The sequence below is a fragment of the Dermacentor andersoni genome, chromosome 1 (assembly GCF_023375885.2).
Source record: "Dermacentor andersoni chromosome 1, qqDerAnde1_hic_scaffold, whole genome shotgun sequence".
NCBI lineage: Eukaryota > Metazoa > Arthropoda > Arachnida > Ixodida > Ixodidae > Dermacentor > Dermacentor andersoni.
The window spans coordinates 209,291,670-209,309,160 of NC_092814.1; the positions used below are offsets into that span (position 1 = coordinate 209,291,670).

Below are 17,491 nucleotides of genomic sequence, written 5' to 3' on the forward strand. Positions count from 1 at the left end.
ACAACAGTTCATAGGCTTCGGCTAGGCACTGCCTATACTAAAAGCTTCCTGTATAGGATAAGCAAACTTACAGTGCTACATGCTCATGTGAAGAGGCCGAAGAAGACATGGAACACCTTCTTCTAAACTGTAAAAATCTCGATGCTCCCCGCAAGATCCTCTCGGAAAAACTACATGGCTTGGATAGGCGGCTACTATCCCTAGGAAAAATTTAGGTACATGGCGAACAGAAAAACTTCAAAACATCGCTGCGCGCGCCTTAGTACAATTTTTGGAGGAATGAAAAATATTACAACAATACTAGTCATACAACAGTTATTGCTCGCATTATTATTAACAGGCACCCTTAATTACGTGTTCATTGTGTCTTCGTGTTTATGTTGCTTTTGTATTTGTTGCATTTACAGTGCGACATTCAAGTGCCCAACAGCTTTTGTGTGAACATCTTGGTTTTGTGAACATTTTCGCTGCCTGAACACGTGTTGCGTGTGAGCACTTCGGCTTTGTGAGTATCTATGCTACGTGAACTCTTCTGTTGCACGAACATTGATTTATATTGTAGTACTGAGACTTATTACGTGAATGTTCGTTCATGTGTTTATTAGTCCAGTTTTGTGATAGTTGAGAACTTCCCGACGAAACTGTCCTGTAAGAGAAGAGGAGTAGCCGGCGCCACACATAGGCACCAACCTCTCCTTAAATAAGTTTAATAATGATAATAATAATAATAATAATAATAATAATAATAATAATAATAATAATAATAATAATAATAATAATAATAAAGATGTTGGCATTGTGGTTGCGCGGCCGCCCAGAAAACTTCCGTCACCTTCAGCTGAAACTGTCCAATCGTACGAGCGACCACACGCTGCTGCGTTCGTACACACGTGGCTCTAATTGTTCGGTGCACTGTAAACAAAAAAACACCCAGATGGGCGTTTTTTGCTTGTCCTCTAGCGCATTCCCTTTTGTACATCTTTTTGCTCCCATTGAAAGGGCGTACGATAAAACTCCCATTGACGTGGGCATTAATTGGGCACACAACGGGGGTACCTAATACGCCCACTTCACCCCCCCCCCTATTTGACTGGGAGGTACAATGGGAGTATTGTGAAGGAATTAAAGGCATTTTAGTTAAGGTGCGGCAAGCTCGTAGCGAAATGCATGGTGGCGCGGGTCGCGCTTACGCAGTACCAGACGGAACACCGCAGGCCGAAATGTCGAACGCCGGCGATCAAGGCTCAAGGGAACTCGGCCGTCCGTGAGCTGCCACCCGAGCAGGCGTCGCACCTGCTCGGAGCGAACGCCGGCGTCCGACACCTTGGCCTGCGGTGTTCCGTCTGCTGCTGCATAGGCGCGGCGTACCGCCACGAAGCATTTCGCCGCGGGCTCGCCACACGTGGTCCAATCGACGGCACAGGGCCACCGCTGAACCGACCAAGTCACGCGCACACGTGGTCCAATGGCGAATGAACCCGTCACCGCACGTCTTCATTTTTTTTCCCTTTCGCTGATCACAGAGCCCATCTTTGCAAAGCTTTTATACAGTCGTCCTAGCTTATCGGCAGTGCCTCCGAGGCCAGCAAACGCCTTCGAGAGCAGTTGCTACTTGCTGAAAGGAAAAATGCACGAGACACACACTGACAGTGAAGAAAATTTATTTTACACCAAATGTAAGAAATATAATATGTTCACTTCCAGGCCCAAAAGAAAGCACATTTCTGCCACAGTAAAACAATTGTCTGGATTTTAAAAAAGAGCACTGTACATTGTAAGCATACCAATTGCTAGTATTCTACATGTCCTAACACAATGAAATTAGTAAATGACAGAAATGCTAAGAAATCTTATCTCGTTTCATACGGAACTGTAACTACAGAGCCATGTGTTTGAACTGTTACTTTGTACTGACACTCCACACTTTTGCACAGACTATATATTGAGCTCGCTTGACTAAGAGTAAAACTTCATTTGGCCTAGTTGGTACATAATTCTGAACTTAAAACTTACAGCGCAAACACCTAAGACGAACCGCAAAAGGCAGATACGACACACGCTGGCGCTAACTGACAACTTCTTTATTTCTTCGTCGTCGATGCATATATATGCCCTAGGCCACACAACTGCACAGGCGCACACATTACATTACAGAGATCTCCCAAATTATCACATATGCAAACGTAGGAACTCAAATTCAGATGGGTGCAGGGACAAAGCTATGTCACTGATGCAATTATCATTTTGCCTTTTTATGTGGTAGGCCTCTAAGGCAAGCCGCGCAAGCTCATTCATGCTTTTGCCAAGAATCGACGTCCCATCAAGTCGTGCCTCACAATTTTTGCAAGAGTTTATATGCGCAACAATGTGCACTCTTCTATCTACATTTTTCTTTACTTTTTGTGCATGTTCCCTGCGCCGTCCCTTAAACACATAAGGTCATCTATCAACTCAAGAAAATTGCTTGCAGGCATAGTGTTCCTTTGGCGTTTTCTGCACCGAACAAGCTTTTAAAGCTATGTTCCCGCACCTGCGGAGAGGGCAGAGGAGGATGCCAAATTCGGCATGATGCTTCATACGTGTTGTGCGTGGTCGGCGTGGTTTATACCATTCACTCTCATGTGGTAAGAAATAGCTTGGATAGATAGGGCATTGCGTCAATGAGCAACTCAGGGAACATGCGCAACAAGTAAACAAAAATGTAGATAGAGGAGCGCACCTTGGTGCGCATATAAACTCTTGCAACAATTGTGAGGCACAACTTGATGGGACGTCGATTCTTGGCAAAAGCAAGAATGAGCATGTGCGGCTTGCCTTAGAGGCCTACCACAAGAAAGGCAGGGCGATAATTGCATTAGTAAGATATCTTTGTCCCTGCATCCATCTGAATTTGACTTCCTACGCTTGCGTATGTGATAATTTGGCAGATCTCTGTAATGTAATCTGAGTGCCTGTGCAGTAGTGTGGCCTAGGGTTTATATTGCATCGACGACGAAGAAATAAAGAAGTTGTTAGCACCAGTGTGTGTCGATTCTTCCTTTTGTGGTTCGTATTAAGTGTTTGTGCTGTAAGTTTAGGTTGCTTGACTAAGCCATTCCTAATTAACAGTGGCTGGTATAATGAGGCCGATCAGTGGTATTTTGCATGGACTAGCACACAAATATGATAAATGTCAAAGTACTAAATTAAGAAATTGGGACTCATCACACAAACAAGCTACATAATTTAGTGCTGGATTTCTGAGCAAGCTATTAAAAATTATTGTATTTTACGAACCAGAACCCACCTTCTGATTATGACACATGCTATAGCGAGTAACCCCGAATTAATTTGGACAACCTGGGGTTCTTTAACATGCACCTGTCTAAGTACACGGGTGCTTTTGCATTTCGCTCCCACTGAAATGCGGTTTTGTTTAAGACTACATTTACGAAAGTTCCAAACACGATCCCCCCTATATTTTTACAGTGGGTGCTCTTTAAATGGAGCCTCAAGGTGCCAGGGAAATTGGTTCCATTTACCAGGCATTATATTTACTGAGAGACATTGCAGAGAGCCAACCAATTATCAGGATGGTGTCCTATTTAAGCGGCAGTTTCGAAGCGATTTTCGTTTATCGAGATTCCACTGTAGTCCATAATAGTGGATGAGTTGTGTTCTGCATGGACACATTAGCATGGCTACCATGTTTAGTTGAATATTGTGCAAGCAGCAACATTTCACTGTACCCAGTGCAATATAGAAAGCCAGCAATGTAACATGTTGCAAATGCAGCCACGAACAAGTACCTTCCCTGATCATATCCAATAGCAGCATCTTTAGACGAAATTAGTCATGCTTTCTCCCGTTTAAGTGCCTTGTTTTCAGAAATCAAATCCTCCTTATCACATTGACCTCCAATTGTGTCATTCCCCGAGCTGAGGTCATTTGAGATTGCATTTAATTGCCCTTCAAATAGCATATTGGTCTTATTTAAAAAGCACATGGCATCACAGTGACCACCTAGACATAGAATTCGAGCTGCAACACAGTAGCAAACATTCTGAGGTAGAAGCCTAACTATTCTTTTGAATTTGGATGCATGCTCAAAACACTGCTATGCAATTGCAGACAGGGCTGATAGTGTAGCAACCAGGACAGATTTAACGGACATAAAGGAGCAAAATTGTGTGAGCTTTGAATTATTATTCTCTCTGAGGAACCATGCTGTCCAATTATAAAACGGGGATCAAAATAAAGTAATTGGATAGCAAATCTGCATACCATTAAGTAAATAAAATACTGTTCATGCTGCCTTCCAGGGTGCACACTACATTCCCTTTCCTCGAATGTGAATTTGCTACCTTTCCATGGGTTGCCAAATGTATAGGTGTATTGTTGGTCAAGGGTGGTGGAATGGATATAGGTCTCAGGCTAGAGGAAATATTTCGAGAAGGAGACTTGCCAGGTTGAACAACGAATGTCTCAGGCTGGAGCCATTTGGTTCTCTTGCAAAGATGTTGCCTCCAGCTTGAGACTTCCTTTGTTGGACAACTGTTGATGACTAATTTCGCCATCTTTTCATTTACCCTCGTCTTATGCAACCTATTGCTCCACGCAGGAGCTGCACTTTCTTTAAAAAATAAAGATATTAATGAGCTCAAAGGCTTTGTGCATGGCTGCATCCCCAAGTGCAAAAATTTGTTTTCAATTAATGACAGAGTTGGTACCTTTCTTGAGAATTCAATAGGAAGAACCAAAAATTAAGCTAACAGACTGGTTATGACGACAAGTAAACATGAATTGATGTGGAGTGCCATTTCTTCATTTTGCACCAGGCTTGGGGCCAGGCAGACTTCTTCCTAAAATTGAGAAAATTTTTCTAATGAAATACATATTAAGAGTATTTTCTTCATAATCTGAAAATTTAAAAACATGGTTATTTGGTTATTCATATTTAGTTGAGAACAGTGCGAAGGACACTGACGAAGTAAGGGCTTATGCAGTAATGCCACATAGTGCTGGCTGAGAACAGATTCAATTTTAGAACAGACAAACAGTTAAGTACTTTGGAATGCTTCCTAAAAGCCATAAAAAACCAAAGCAGGAAGCAGTTGTACAAAATAATGTATGTGCATGAAAAATGCATCTGATCATCGGTTCGCAGACATGTATGCCATTTGCTTGTCAGTTAACAAAACATGTGTTACACTGAAACATTTCTCCTACAATTTGGCAATTCTGTGGGCTTTCATTATTGCTCGGGTCAGTTGGTTTATGTTGTTACTGCTACTAGTGTAATGTAGATGGGCAAGTGCTACTGACAACTATGAACATTGGCAAATTTTGCTGCACCAGGATAACGCATGCATTGTCCCGCTGCAGCGAAACTTTCTAGTAAACATTCACAGTTGTCTGTAGCACTTTCCCATCTGTCTCGCCTCACACTGTTCCATCTATAGCGCTTCACCATACTGTAATATGCACCACCGACACAAAATTCTACCCTTCTGAAGTTTTTACTGCTACTTCGCACTCGTCACATTCAGGCCGCCAGGCGTACTGAGCCCAATGTAGTATAACTGCATAGACTGGCAGCTCCTGTCATGGACTTATTCTGGTGTAATGGCACCACAGAAGCAAACGAAGACAAAGACATGCAGGACACAAGTGCCTAACCTCAACTCTCGCTTTAATAAGAAAACAGACATCATATACAACACATAGTGACAGGAAGTGATGTCATTAATTCAAAAACAAATTCTTTGTGCAATGTAACTGAGAATGACTGATGCATTTGTCCTTTTCGTGCTAATCTGCCAAAGCTTAATTATCTTATGTACATCTGCTCATAATTTCTGGCTACGAGTTTTGATGAACACAGGAACGAACCAATCTACTTTGCAGTGCATCACTATGTGCGGATGAGAGTTATTCCACACAAACTTCATTAGCCGCAATCTCAAATTAATACAATGTGTGTATGCAATGCAAGCATGACTGGATGGGAATGGCTGACTGTACATAACCTCCGTTGCACAGTGCACTGCCTGCAAATTGTGGTGCACGCAACAAATTAATTTGTTTTCCTGGCTTGTCTTTTTTTCTCATCAGAGCAAATCTCTCATCACATGTTTCATACAGAAAAAAAATTTTTGCCCGTAGAGACCAGCTACACAATTACCCATGAAAATTACAAATGCATACGAAATAACTGCAACCACTTTTTTACTTCATCTCATTCATTATATTCCATATTCATGCCTAATTTAGTTGCGCAAATCATTGTTTTCTCAGGCCCTTGTTAGGAGTTTTGTGCTGTAATAAAAGGCAGAAGCCAAAAAAAGGAAAAGGTTGGTTGTGGTTGAAGCACAATATGCATCTAGTGAGCAGGCCGCAAGCGTTGTGTAGTCTGCTGCCATCATAAGGCCGTGCCTACATTGGACAGTTTGGATGCTCTATTAATGCGAAATCAGGGAAATTGAGGGAGTATGAGTCATCCGTGTGAAACAATCCTCCATCACACAATGTTAAATACTGCAAAGAATGTGACTGCGGTCCTGTGTTCCACAAAACTTGCGTTGTAGCCAGGTATTACGACCTGACAACATGCAAGGTAATTGTGGCTTGCAACATTTAAAAAGAATGACGAATGTATCAGTGATCCATTAGTTGCACTGCATAAAGAATTTCTTTTAACAGATATCATCACATCATGTCTCCACCTGTTATTAAATATTGCCTGTTTCCTTATTTTAAAGCTTGAAGTGAGATCCGGTGCTTGTGTCATGTGCGTACATATCTTTGTTTACTTTTTGTGGTGTCATTACACCAGAATTTATATAACCAAATGGCCACACACTGCTTTTGTCACGTTATAGTGGTGCTTGCAAAGCCTCCCAAACAGCAGCCTATTTGGTCAAAACATGCTTTTGTACATATGCTCTTCCAAATAGAAAAGCTATCAAGAAGGTAACAAGAATCAAGAGCATTAAGTTAAATCCACTGCAATGCTTTACTTTTTTGCCTTTATTCCTTACACCTAAGTGGATAAGAAAGAGTGTGAATGTTAAAGAAATGCACTAAATAAGTTGTTGAAATTACGCAAAAATGTTAACGCAACTAAGCATAGATTTATGTGCAATAATAGACACCAGTCTCAGTTTCTTTCCTTCTGACACAAACATAGTATATCTTATTCCTTTGGCATGAAGGAAAGCATATGTAGACCAGACAAGCTTATATTTGAATGAGAGGCTCCAACATTAAGCACCACTATAATGTGACCATAAGAGTACATACACTGTAAACAGTGCAGATGACAGCCCAAATTTCATAAGTGCAACATGTTAGCGAAAGCAGCAACCATTAACCCAGAAACTAATAAAATCCCACAAAATAACAAGAAAAAAAAAGATTAATGTGTCAGCGCAGCACCTGTTCTCTGAAGTTACAGAAAAGTGGTATGCTTGTTAACAAACCTGAAACCACGGCACATTTGTATCTGACCACCCCCTGCCTGTTTATGTGCTTTCGTGCCTTTGACAAGGCATTACTGGATATTTATTTGCTTGTCTGTTGCAAAAACACATCAATTATTAGTCAGTGCACAGTGCACCATGCCATTTATCTATGTGGACTCACTTCGTGTCCTTAGCACTGCTCTCACCTATTCAGAACTAAGGATTGCAAAAAGACTTGTTCTACTTAAATCTACATGCCTTAATATGTGGGTTCTGCAGTTGAAATAGGGTAATTATAAGTAAAATGCATGACATGTTCTGATGAACTTTGTTTTCATAATCTAATTGTTTATTTGGGCACATAACCAGTCAGATCATTTGTACTAAAACAAGAAAACAAATTCAACACACTGGTTTATACTGGTTGGTGCTCTATTGACTTTAGTACACACATTGAACAAACGACAGGCAGTGAGAAATACCAACAACCACTAACTTCCACACGGCATTATTGGTCACACGTGCATGATATAGCTACAAAAACCCAAACGAAAGTAGACAAAGAAAAAAGTACATTTTAACAGAAAAAGAACAAGACAAAAAAACTTCTTTTGGTAGCTAAGTCACAATCAAGGTGTAAATGACAGCTATAGTTTGGCAAGCACACATGTAGTTACTTTGCTCAGTCCCTCGATATCACACTTTCTTGTTTGACAGCAACACCAACGGGACATCTACACATATCTATTGCACATGCCATTTTTGCTCGCTCCAAAATCCTTTCATGGTTATTCATTTAGTATCTGCTTCGCCTGTACTGGCATTGCAGGGGGGGTATACATGCTGCGTAATGTAACTTACATTCAAATCAAGCACACAAAGCAGGGAGGGAATTATCTTTGAAAACTATGCAAACAATTGCAGGCTGAAAAACCTTGCAGTTCCTTTGGTCCAAGGAAAAAACAATGTGAGGCATCACCTATAAGTAAAAGGAAATTAATAAACCTTTTTAGTGTAATCTCTTTCTTGTGAGGTATGATGATAGCCTGATATGAATTTCTCTATCTCTACATGTTCGGAACATTATATGCTTGAAATAATTTTAACTGAAGAGATTTCCCTGTCTTTTAAATCCTGCCATTGCAGCTTACCCTTACTCTCAGTAATACAAAGCCTTTTAGTATGACTTCCTATTACAAATCTAACTGCCATATTTTGAACATTTTCAAGCAGACCAGCTGACTCAATATTATGGGGATTCTAGCAAACATGTACTTATTTGATTAGTGAATGCACATAAGCAAAATACAGCTGTTCTTTGAGGTTTTCGGGAAGCCAACAAAATGTGTATGGGTGGACACACGACAGCTACTACACCGATAAGCATCGTGGCCAACCAAAATTAAGTTTATTCCTATATGGGCGGGCGCGGCGGAGTGTGAGCAGACAATGGTCGGCTTTTTCTGGAGTCATATACAAAGGAACCCCAACATAACGAATGCACTAAAATCAGCAATTTGGTTTGTTGTACTCAGATTCAACCGTTTAGTCAAATAAGTACATTTGCAAATGGATTGTTTTCCCACGGAAAGGGCCGCAGTCAGAAAACACAAATCTGAATGAGAAAAAATTTTTGAATTTGAGAGTCAGCGACCAAAGATACGGTTTCACGGTGTGTTAACGATACCTTCACATAGGTAGCATAAAGCAAACCCAGCCTTGCTTTCGCATCCACCCTGTCCTCTTTGATACTGCCACACACAGTGGAACGACACTATCATGAAAAGTGCTGGCAGTGGACCAGGCGAATGCTTTGTCTGTCTCAAACTTCAATGCATCTCTGAAACTACAGATTATGCAACCCCGTGTACTAAACACGTGGGAAGACTGTGCACATAATACCACGCCATATCAGCACGTCTAGTCTTTCCACACGCAGCAGATCACCTCTAGAACAGGGTGTGCAGGCTGCAGATGTGCTCAGCTGCGCTCACAGCCATGGCGCTAGAAAAGAAGACGCACGGACTGGGCCCTTCTGAGGGCCCCCTTAAAAGCTCAGTTTGTCATTTTTTGTTTCTGTAATAGGCTAGTGATAAAAGTGAATTTGCTTCATGCATATTAAGAAATGTTGTACACATGGTAGAAAAATTATGAAAGTAGAACATTTCATTACTTTTCACCCCTCTCAGTTGGAATATCGTACAAATGCATAAGCAGCCATTTTTGCCTTGTTTCATCTAAGATGTTTTTTTCATGCTGAAAGAAAGGCATGTGTTTAAAAAATAAGCTTGGTTGCAACATGTAAAGGAATTGTGTAATGTCACAAGGGTTCCTGAAATCAAAATATATTTGTGATTTCTTTGAGACTGGAACACTCAAAAGGAAAACAACCTTTTAAACAGACTAAAACAAAGCCACAGCACATGCATCCATACTAAGCCAGGGACTGTATCAAGCTGATATGAGAAGACTTTCAAGAAAGAATCTTTCCCGGTTTGGTAAAATTCTTAAAACAATGGTTAATACCTGGCCCCACGCCTTAAATCTAGAAGGAATAAAGTTCTTAAGCTACTCTGTGTTCTTTCTTGAACCCAACAAATGTGCCTAGAAAAATGGGTCAAGTCTACATCTTGCCGCATCTGTGGCAAGGTGTGAACAAAAAACTCGCTTTAGCTGGCTGCAGTGCTCCCTGCGATGAATATTCAGGCAGAAAATTGTTACCGCAATGTGACTGTGCACCCAAGAAAACAAAATGTGGTAGACTACATCAATGCAAACGGAAAAATCTTTAGTCCATGCTTGCTGGCAACCTGTGTCTGTATTGGCCTCTAGGAGAATTGTGGCCCCCACGTGCTGGAATATTTCCGTGGCATAGAAAACATTGTGTGATACCAGCTATCAAGTGCTACCATCAAGTAGCTACCAGCTACCAGCTATCAAGCTATCAAAAGAGCTATAGGCAATTTTGCTGCAATAACAGTACTGTTTTTATAGCATTCGTTGTGGGGAGTGCGGCTTACCCCTTTTGCGGGAGTTCTTGCTGAACGGCGATTTATTATCAGTTTGTTATATGTGGAACTTGAACCGCTTATATTTTTGTCTCCTCAATCCACACTTCTGCTGCACTTTTGCCAGCATCTCTACACAGGGTGTCTTGACTGAGGTCATACCAAGTAAGCATGCTACAAGCCTTGTGTGCATCGTTTTCATGATTCTTTCGATGACCAAATTTCATTTTCAGTGACTTTATCAACTAAGTATCTAGCAGCAGCTTGAACATGGGTACTCATGAGAACTCGCACCAGGCTTGGTCAAATACGTCCAGCACTGCAGCACTGAGTAGTGAACCATGCTGTAAGAGTTGGCAACTAAATTGCCACCTTGTGATTGAAACTTTTCATCCTTACAATCAAGGCTTCAATTGCCCAGCCAGCGAGCTGCAGCAAAGGTGTGAACTATAGTCATCTGATGTCACATTCTATGTCATAGCGATAGCAGGTGATCCCTCCAGTGGTGGCCCTCGAGGCCAACAGGCATCCCTTTCTATGCACGTGCTTGTGTAGGACTGGGGAGATGGTGCCAGTTTGTTCTTCAGCATTAACACTGTTCACGCTGTATCAGGAACACATTTTCTTACTCAGTGCAATAGCCCTTGAACCTACATAATTGCCAATGAGTCCTTTGTCGACCAACCTTTCCTTTGCCATGTCATTTGCTTCTGCCTTGATGTCACAGCAACTTCAGCTACATGAAGCAATGATGGTGTTTGAGTACCCACACAGCCTTGCAGCTTTCCAACCTGAACATTGCTTCATTAAAAGCTGACATGATTTGGTCTCAGCAGACAGATCAGAGTTAAAAAGAAGCCTTAAACTTCTTTCAAAGTCATTCTAACCTTGTCAATAATCCCGTGCCTTTTGATGTGTTATTCAGCATTGTCCAAAGCAAGTCGGCTCTTAAAAATCAAAATAACAACTTTGTGAGGCCACCTACTAGGCTACCACTGTCTCTTCAGCCAGCCTGAAGTGTCTTGCAGCCATCAAAGCTGGAGTGCAAAAAAAAAAAACGACAAAGAAAAGTGTGGCAGACAAAATGCTCATGGAAATCCATATGTTTATGGACTGTTACACTGACTGAAAAAGATGGTGGCTTCCCAATACAGTCTTGATGTACGTAGCTGTTTCAGTCACGAATAAACAGCCAGTTGCGCAGTCCTGCACAAGCACAGTGTACAGATGCCCATGGATTAAAATTTGTTGTGTGTGCATGTGGTACAGTGTACCACATTTCATGTTCCTGAGGCTGCAGTACACTGGGAAGACTGGTTGCAACTTCAACAGTAGGCCCTTAGAGTATTGCAGCCCTTTGTTCATATTTTGCTGCAGATTGTATCAAATGCGAATGCAAACTGTTTTGCAGGACACGTCAGTTCAGTTCAAGCAATTAGACAGAGTAACCCAAGAAATAGTTTAAGCCTCGAAAAGGTCTTAATACAGTTTCTAGTTTAGTACAGGTTTTCGCCTGATGTTTTGGCTTCTTCTACGGTATAATGCTGTTGCTTGCTAGGTACTGGTGGTGTGATGTGCACGCTCTCTTGTGTTGCTATAACGACAACTTGTAAAAAAGATTTTCCTTCCTAACAAACATTTGGATACAGTGCCTGTGAGCTCATCTTTTAACCTGTTTTTCATTTGATCTGTGCATTTACATTGAACGTAAACTAGAAAATATCAGTACTGAGAATCACAAAAGAACACACCTGTGTAACGATTCCGCCGAGATCGTTGGAGTGGTCCAGCCACAGGATGCAACGCAGGTAGAAAGGCCTCCTGAGTAAAACAAAATAACAATCGTTGTAAGATGCGAATAAAAAATTTTATTCTGTGAGGCTTTCGGCATGTATACTAATTACCACATTTGTATGTAAAATAGTTTTGCATAATAGCTGAGCAAGGTTAACGTCTCGCCCTGTGACTGTCAGCCAATGCTACTCATGGCAATGGTGGCAAATATGGCACATCCTTTCAAATGGAACTTTTGTGGGTTACATGAATTTAAAAGAACTTAGGTTTACATAATACATAACACCTGTGGTTAGAAGGATGTCTTGCATGCAGCACCAATGCCACAAGTGGCACTGCTTAACACTTCCAGGGCCAGACTTAGTACATAAACAATACAAATGTGCAACAAAGTGAACAGGTGGTTAGCTGCTGCTATAACTCCAAGATTGCATGCATCATGTAGATGTGAATGCAGCTCCCATCAGGAGCGAGTTGCCCTTTAGTGCACTTCACTTCTCTTCCTCTTTCGTCTTCATTGCATGTTGGTGCCATATGGTAATAATGAACAAAAATTAAGCACTTCAGTTCCCATTCTTGTTTTACTACATGCTGTAAAGTCATCTAAGTGCGCTTAATACTCTTAAGAATGTACTTTAGCCATTTTGTCAATATTTTTCGCTTGGCTTCACTACACCTTAATGTAGTGCAAATTCTAGACAATGCTTACAAAAAAACCTACTCCACACAATAACACCTCCAATTAAGAGTACACAGTCTATGGCTTCGAGATGTGTACATACATACTTTATACATGGTTACAATGAAAATATAAGTGGCTGTTCTAATATGCACACTTAGCATACTGCATAACAGTCACCTGGTTCCAAAATGGCTTTTTGTTATCACACATAGGACGGCCACAACTATAAATTTAATTCTGGCAGTAACTTAAGCCACGGCCAAAACCTTCATAGTGCAATCAATGAAAATTTTCGAATTTAGAGCAGTTAGACATAAACAGGGCAAGTAGTTTTAAAGTGTTAAATAATGAACTGTTACGGAATATGGCGATAGAAGGCCATGCGCCTGAAACATAGGTACTGTTTATCATATAAGCACATTCTTATATTTTTGCTTACTTTCCTAGGGATTGCATCAAACAGTTTGCTTGTGTAACTTTTGCTACATGGCTGTATCGTATTAGCCCTTATCTTTTCACATTTGGCTTACTGCAGCTTTATGCACATGCATAAAGCTACTACTGCTACCACTTTCTACACTACTACCTACTACCTACACTACTACCTTCAGCTGAAGGCCAAGCACTATGCTGTCCAACATACATGCATTTAACAACACCGAACAGTAGACAGAGAATGAGCAACTCTTTTAAAAAGTGCAGTTCTTTGGAGGCCCATTGATATATATCTGGAAAACAGAGATTTTTGCTAAAATTATAACTTAATATAATTGGTACTTAGCATAATGCATCTTGCAATAAAATTGCATTTACCGGACACCACTATACACACTGCGACCTCTGCAGCTTCTCCACAATCTGGCACAATGTGCTCAAGCTGCCTGTAAACCCTGGAAGGGGTCTATGATAGATTAAGAAGCTTAGCAAACATGAGAAGGACCTAAAATGAAGGTCAGAGAAGCAAAGCAAATTTTTAACCATTCCTCTCTATGTTGCTATGAATGTCAAGGTTCCAGCAAATGATGTATTTGAACTGTGTTTTTAATCGTGCAATACTAGAGAGCACATTTTTGCAATAATAATGTGACAGAGAAGAATGACAGAAACTAACTTAATGAATATTTTTCTAAACTTGCATGAGGTTTTCGTCATTATGCTGGTGCACACACCTGCATACCTCTACTGTGAAGTCTTGTTTCAGTTTATTTTATTGTCACATAGTAATTTACACCATACACTTGTCCTGAAATACATCACGTTGGGCTCCTTCAGTATTTTTTTCTTACTGGAAACACACATGCCTATACAGGGCAAGCACTCAATACATGCAAGACTGCCACGGGAATGGCCACTCGAGGTCGACTGTTAGTACAGCGCAAAAGACGAGGACTGAAGGAAGAACACAACACAGGCGCTGTCACACAGAAACATACTCAAGGCACTTTGCGAGATTCTCAGGCTTCTTTCATGCTCTAAAAACACATTATGTAGCACATATTGAGCCACAGATAGCTGTACTGGGAAATTTTCACGTTGCTCTACAATTTTATAATTGAGACTTTTTATCTAATTACATTTGAGAAGTTGATTAATTGATTAAGACTAATTAGGTAATTAAGCAAAATGCAGCAAATCCAAGTATTTCCAAGAGACAGGAAACAACATTACATAGGTTCTGTGCAGCTAGGTGGCATATTCATATTTTTAAAAGTTTGCTAAAGTTACGTGGGATAACCTGCATACCTCCTATGGAACAGGTGTCGCACCAATCACTCTAAGTAATGCCGCTAAACTAGCCACTGTGCTCAAAATATACAGGGTAAAAAAGCAAACTCTAGGTAAGAGCATACCAAGGCCTCTATTGCTGAAAAGGGAAACTGATGGGAGGCACCCGATCTCCGGCCATGAAGCTGCGTCATCCTCACAGTTGGCAATGAAACGACCGCAGCCGCAGTCCTGAAATAAAAATGAAAAATTTGACACTACAATGATCACACAGAACACAAAAAAGCTGGTCACAAGCTTATCTTGAAGAACATCTGCTGCTACATTAGGTTTTGTATATTCGTCAGCTTATTGTTAAACTAAGCTTGCCAATATTTTATATCTTAATGGCTTTGCTCTTTACAAACCAATACCTTTGCCCAACTCATGCACATATGCACTACTTAAGCTATGAGATGTTTACTGATCCCTTACAAAGAATGGCTTCTAAGACAAATTATTTCACACAAAAGGATGCATAACTTATGAGTGTTACTGACATTGAATACCAAGGTAGTACCTTTTTTTATAGACAATGGCGGACTTGAAGCACATTTTTCTCACAGATACAGGTTACAGGTTGATCGGTCTGCCTTTCTTTTTTTTCCACCAGCAACATAAATTTTGTTATTAATACTCGTGCAATATAGGATGACGCTGTGATGTGTGATATGATCCTGAGTTGAAAAGCGCAACTTCTTTGTGTGAATTTGGCACCTAGAATTCAATACTAAATATCTGTACCCAATACGCAATGGCACAGCAGCAAAGTAATTAAACATTAAACAAGTTCAGGTATCCAGAGCACAGCGCCAGCTGTTGAATAACAACATTGCACAAGCGTCGACTATATAGATATAGCGTAGTAAGTGCACCGCAGGCGTAGTGGCGGCCTCAGCAAAGAACACAGGCATGGAGCGACGCGCCCGTATGACCTATCACCGGCAATGCTATCGCGTAAATTGATATATCTCGTCACGGCACGGGCACCGTTTTCTGCCCGCCGAGGTGCCGGCGCCACTGGTACTCACCTGCTCCGGCCGCCGAGGTTCAAGTGACGGCGTATCCAGTAATCTGAACCCAAGCAGGACACCTGTTACCGCCAAGCAGTACGCTAACAATAAAGAGGTTCTTATACTCTGACCGGCAGCTCATGCGGCGTTGACCCGTAGTGCCGTTGGAAGCTCACCACACGCTTTTAATACCACAAACGCGCCGCCGACATTTCACGCCCGTAGATCAAAGTCGACGGGCGCAGGCTCTACATGCTACGTGCCGCAGTCGCGCACTGCCTGCACAATCAACGACGTGGGCGCGATGAGACACAGACGATAGAAAGGAGCGTACTGGCAAATCTGCACAATGCGCGCTAAGTGGGCGACCTACTGCACACAATCGCACGAGCTAGGGGATTGGCGCCACGTACGCGCCAGCTAGCAGATACCGCGCACAAAGAAGCGCCGCCGGTTCTCGCTCAAATGATCGCTGTACAAACACTCACACACGCGCACCGCAGGAAACCCTTAACGAGCCGCCACATTTTCAGGCCGCGGTTAGGCGGCGAAGCTTAGCTCACCTCGCACTGCACGTAACTATTATGGTAGTGGCTTGCGCTTCGGGGATCATGTCGAATGCTCACATCCGCCCAATTAAAGACGCTGCAAAGTCCCTCATTATATAAAATACTAATTTTTAAGTACACTCGCTTGACTCTGAGCACTCAAGTCGCCTCGATTACGACAAAGCTCGAAGAAACACAGTGATCGTGCGAAATGGTTCTGGACGGCCAACTGTCGCGCCATGTTGTACCGAGACCTTCAATAAGTCATATCAGCGCGTCTCCTCACTTAGAACACATGCACACTCATAGAACATGTAATAATCGTTCAAAGTCACTTACCGTGGAGTCTTGGGGGTTCAAAGCAGTGAGAAACATCAACCACGGTAGAAGAATGTGCCGTCGCTGGCAAATGGCTGCTCGATCGCAGCTTTCACCGCGCGCGCGCGCGCTCCGAAGGCTGGTGTTCCTCCGCGCGTAGTTCCGACTTCGGCGTCCTCTGCAGCACCAAGGCGCGGCTACTCCGAACAGAAAAACAGCGCCGGCACACAGTGCGCGGGATATTTCGAATCTGACTGCAGAAATAATCCTACTGAAATTGTCGCTGCGGCTGACTGCCTTGTTGGTCATGGCTGAGTTATTCTTTTCTCTGTTTGGCTCGTCTCAATTTCCCCTACGCCACCGTTATTCCTTGAAAACCCCCATTTTACAACCGCAATGCCCCTTCAAATGGGGTCGGGGGTAGAATAATGGTTCTAGCTTATTTTACTTCTTCTCGTGGGAGTACTCATTTTAAGCTAGGGGGGAAAAATGGCATATCAACTGTTAAAACGCCCATATGGGCTCATTTGTGTTTACAGTGTGGGCCCTACACGAATACAGAATTCGGGAGTGCAAGCACGACTCCGGGAGCAGCCGGCGGATTGCCGCCATTGCCAGGTACCATGTACGATTGCCGCCATTGGCGCGGTAGCCAAATGAGAAGGTAGCGCGTTTCATCGCTTCTGGAGCCGAAACCCGACATTTGCAAGCCTTTACCATACGCCTTGCGATTTCCCGCCAAAACGGTCTAGTACGAACCCGTCTGCTTCGTTCTTTGTTTTTAACATGTGCTGATGGGCAGACAAAAGGCGAACGAACCCACAGACAGTTGCAAACGACGACGTGCTGTACCCAAAACTAACGGGAAGTCCAGTCAACCACTTTAGAAAAACTCTGAATGGGACGGTCTGAGCAATGTGCG

The 17,491-nt window shown here is 42.1% G+C and overlaps 1 protein-coding gene and 1 long non-coding RNA gene across 3 annotated transcripts in view; both read right to left on the reverse strand.

The window, feature by feature from the left end:
- The window catches only part of LOC126546934 (glycosyltransferase 25 family member-like), a 113,427-nt gene that overhangs the window by 11,401 nt on the left and 84,535 nt on the right, over positions 1-17,491 (reverse strand). The gene's annotated exons all lie outside the window — the stretch shown is intronic.
- On the reverse strand, positions 1,645-16,689 carry LOC140219309 (uncharacterized). Of its 2 annotated transcripts, XR_011895496.1 has the most exons (4): positions 16,591-16,689; positions 14,777-14,882; positions 12,202-12,271; positions 1,645-4,841 (listed from the first exon to the last, which is right to left on the reverse strand). It is a non-coding gene; the product is annotated as an uncharacterized lncRNA (long non-coding RNA). The 2 variants fall into 2 exon arrangements; XR_011895497.1 differs by lacking the exons at positions 1,645-4,841; positions 16,591-16,689 and adding an exon at positions 15,722-16,001 and having other exon boundaries at positions 11,203-12,271.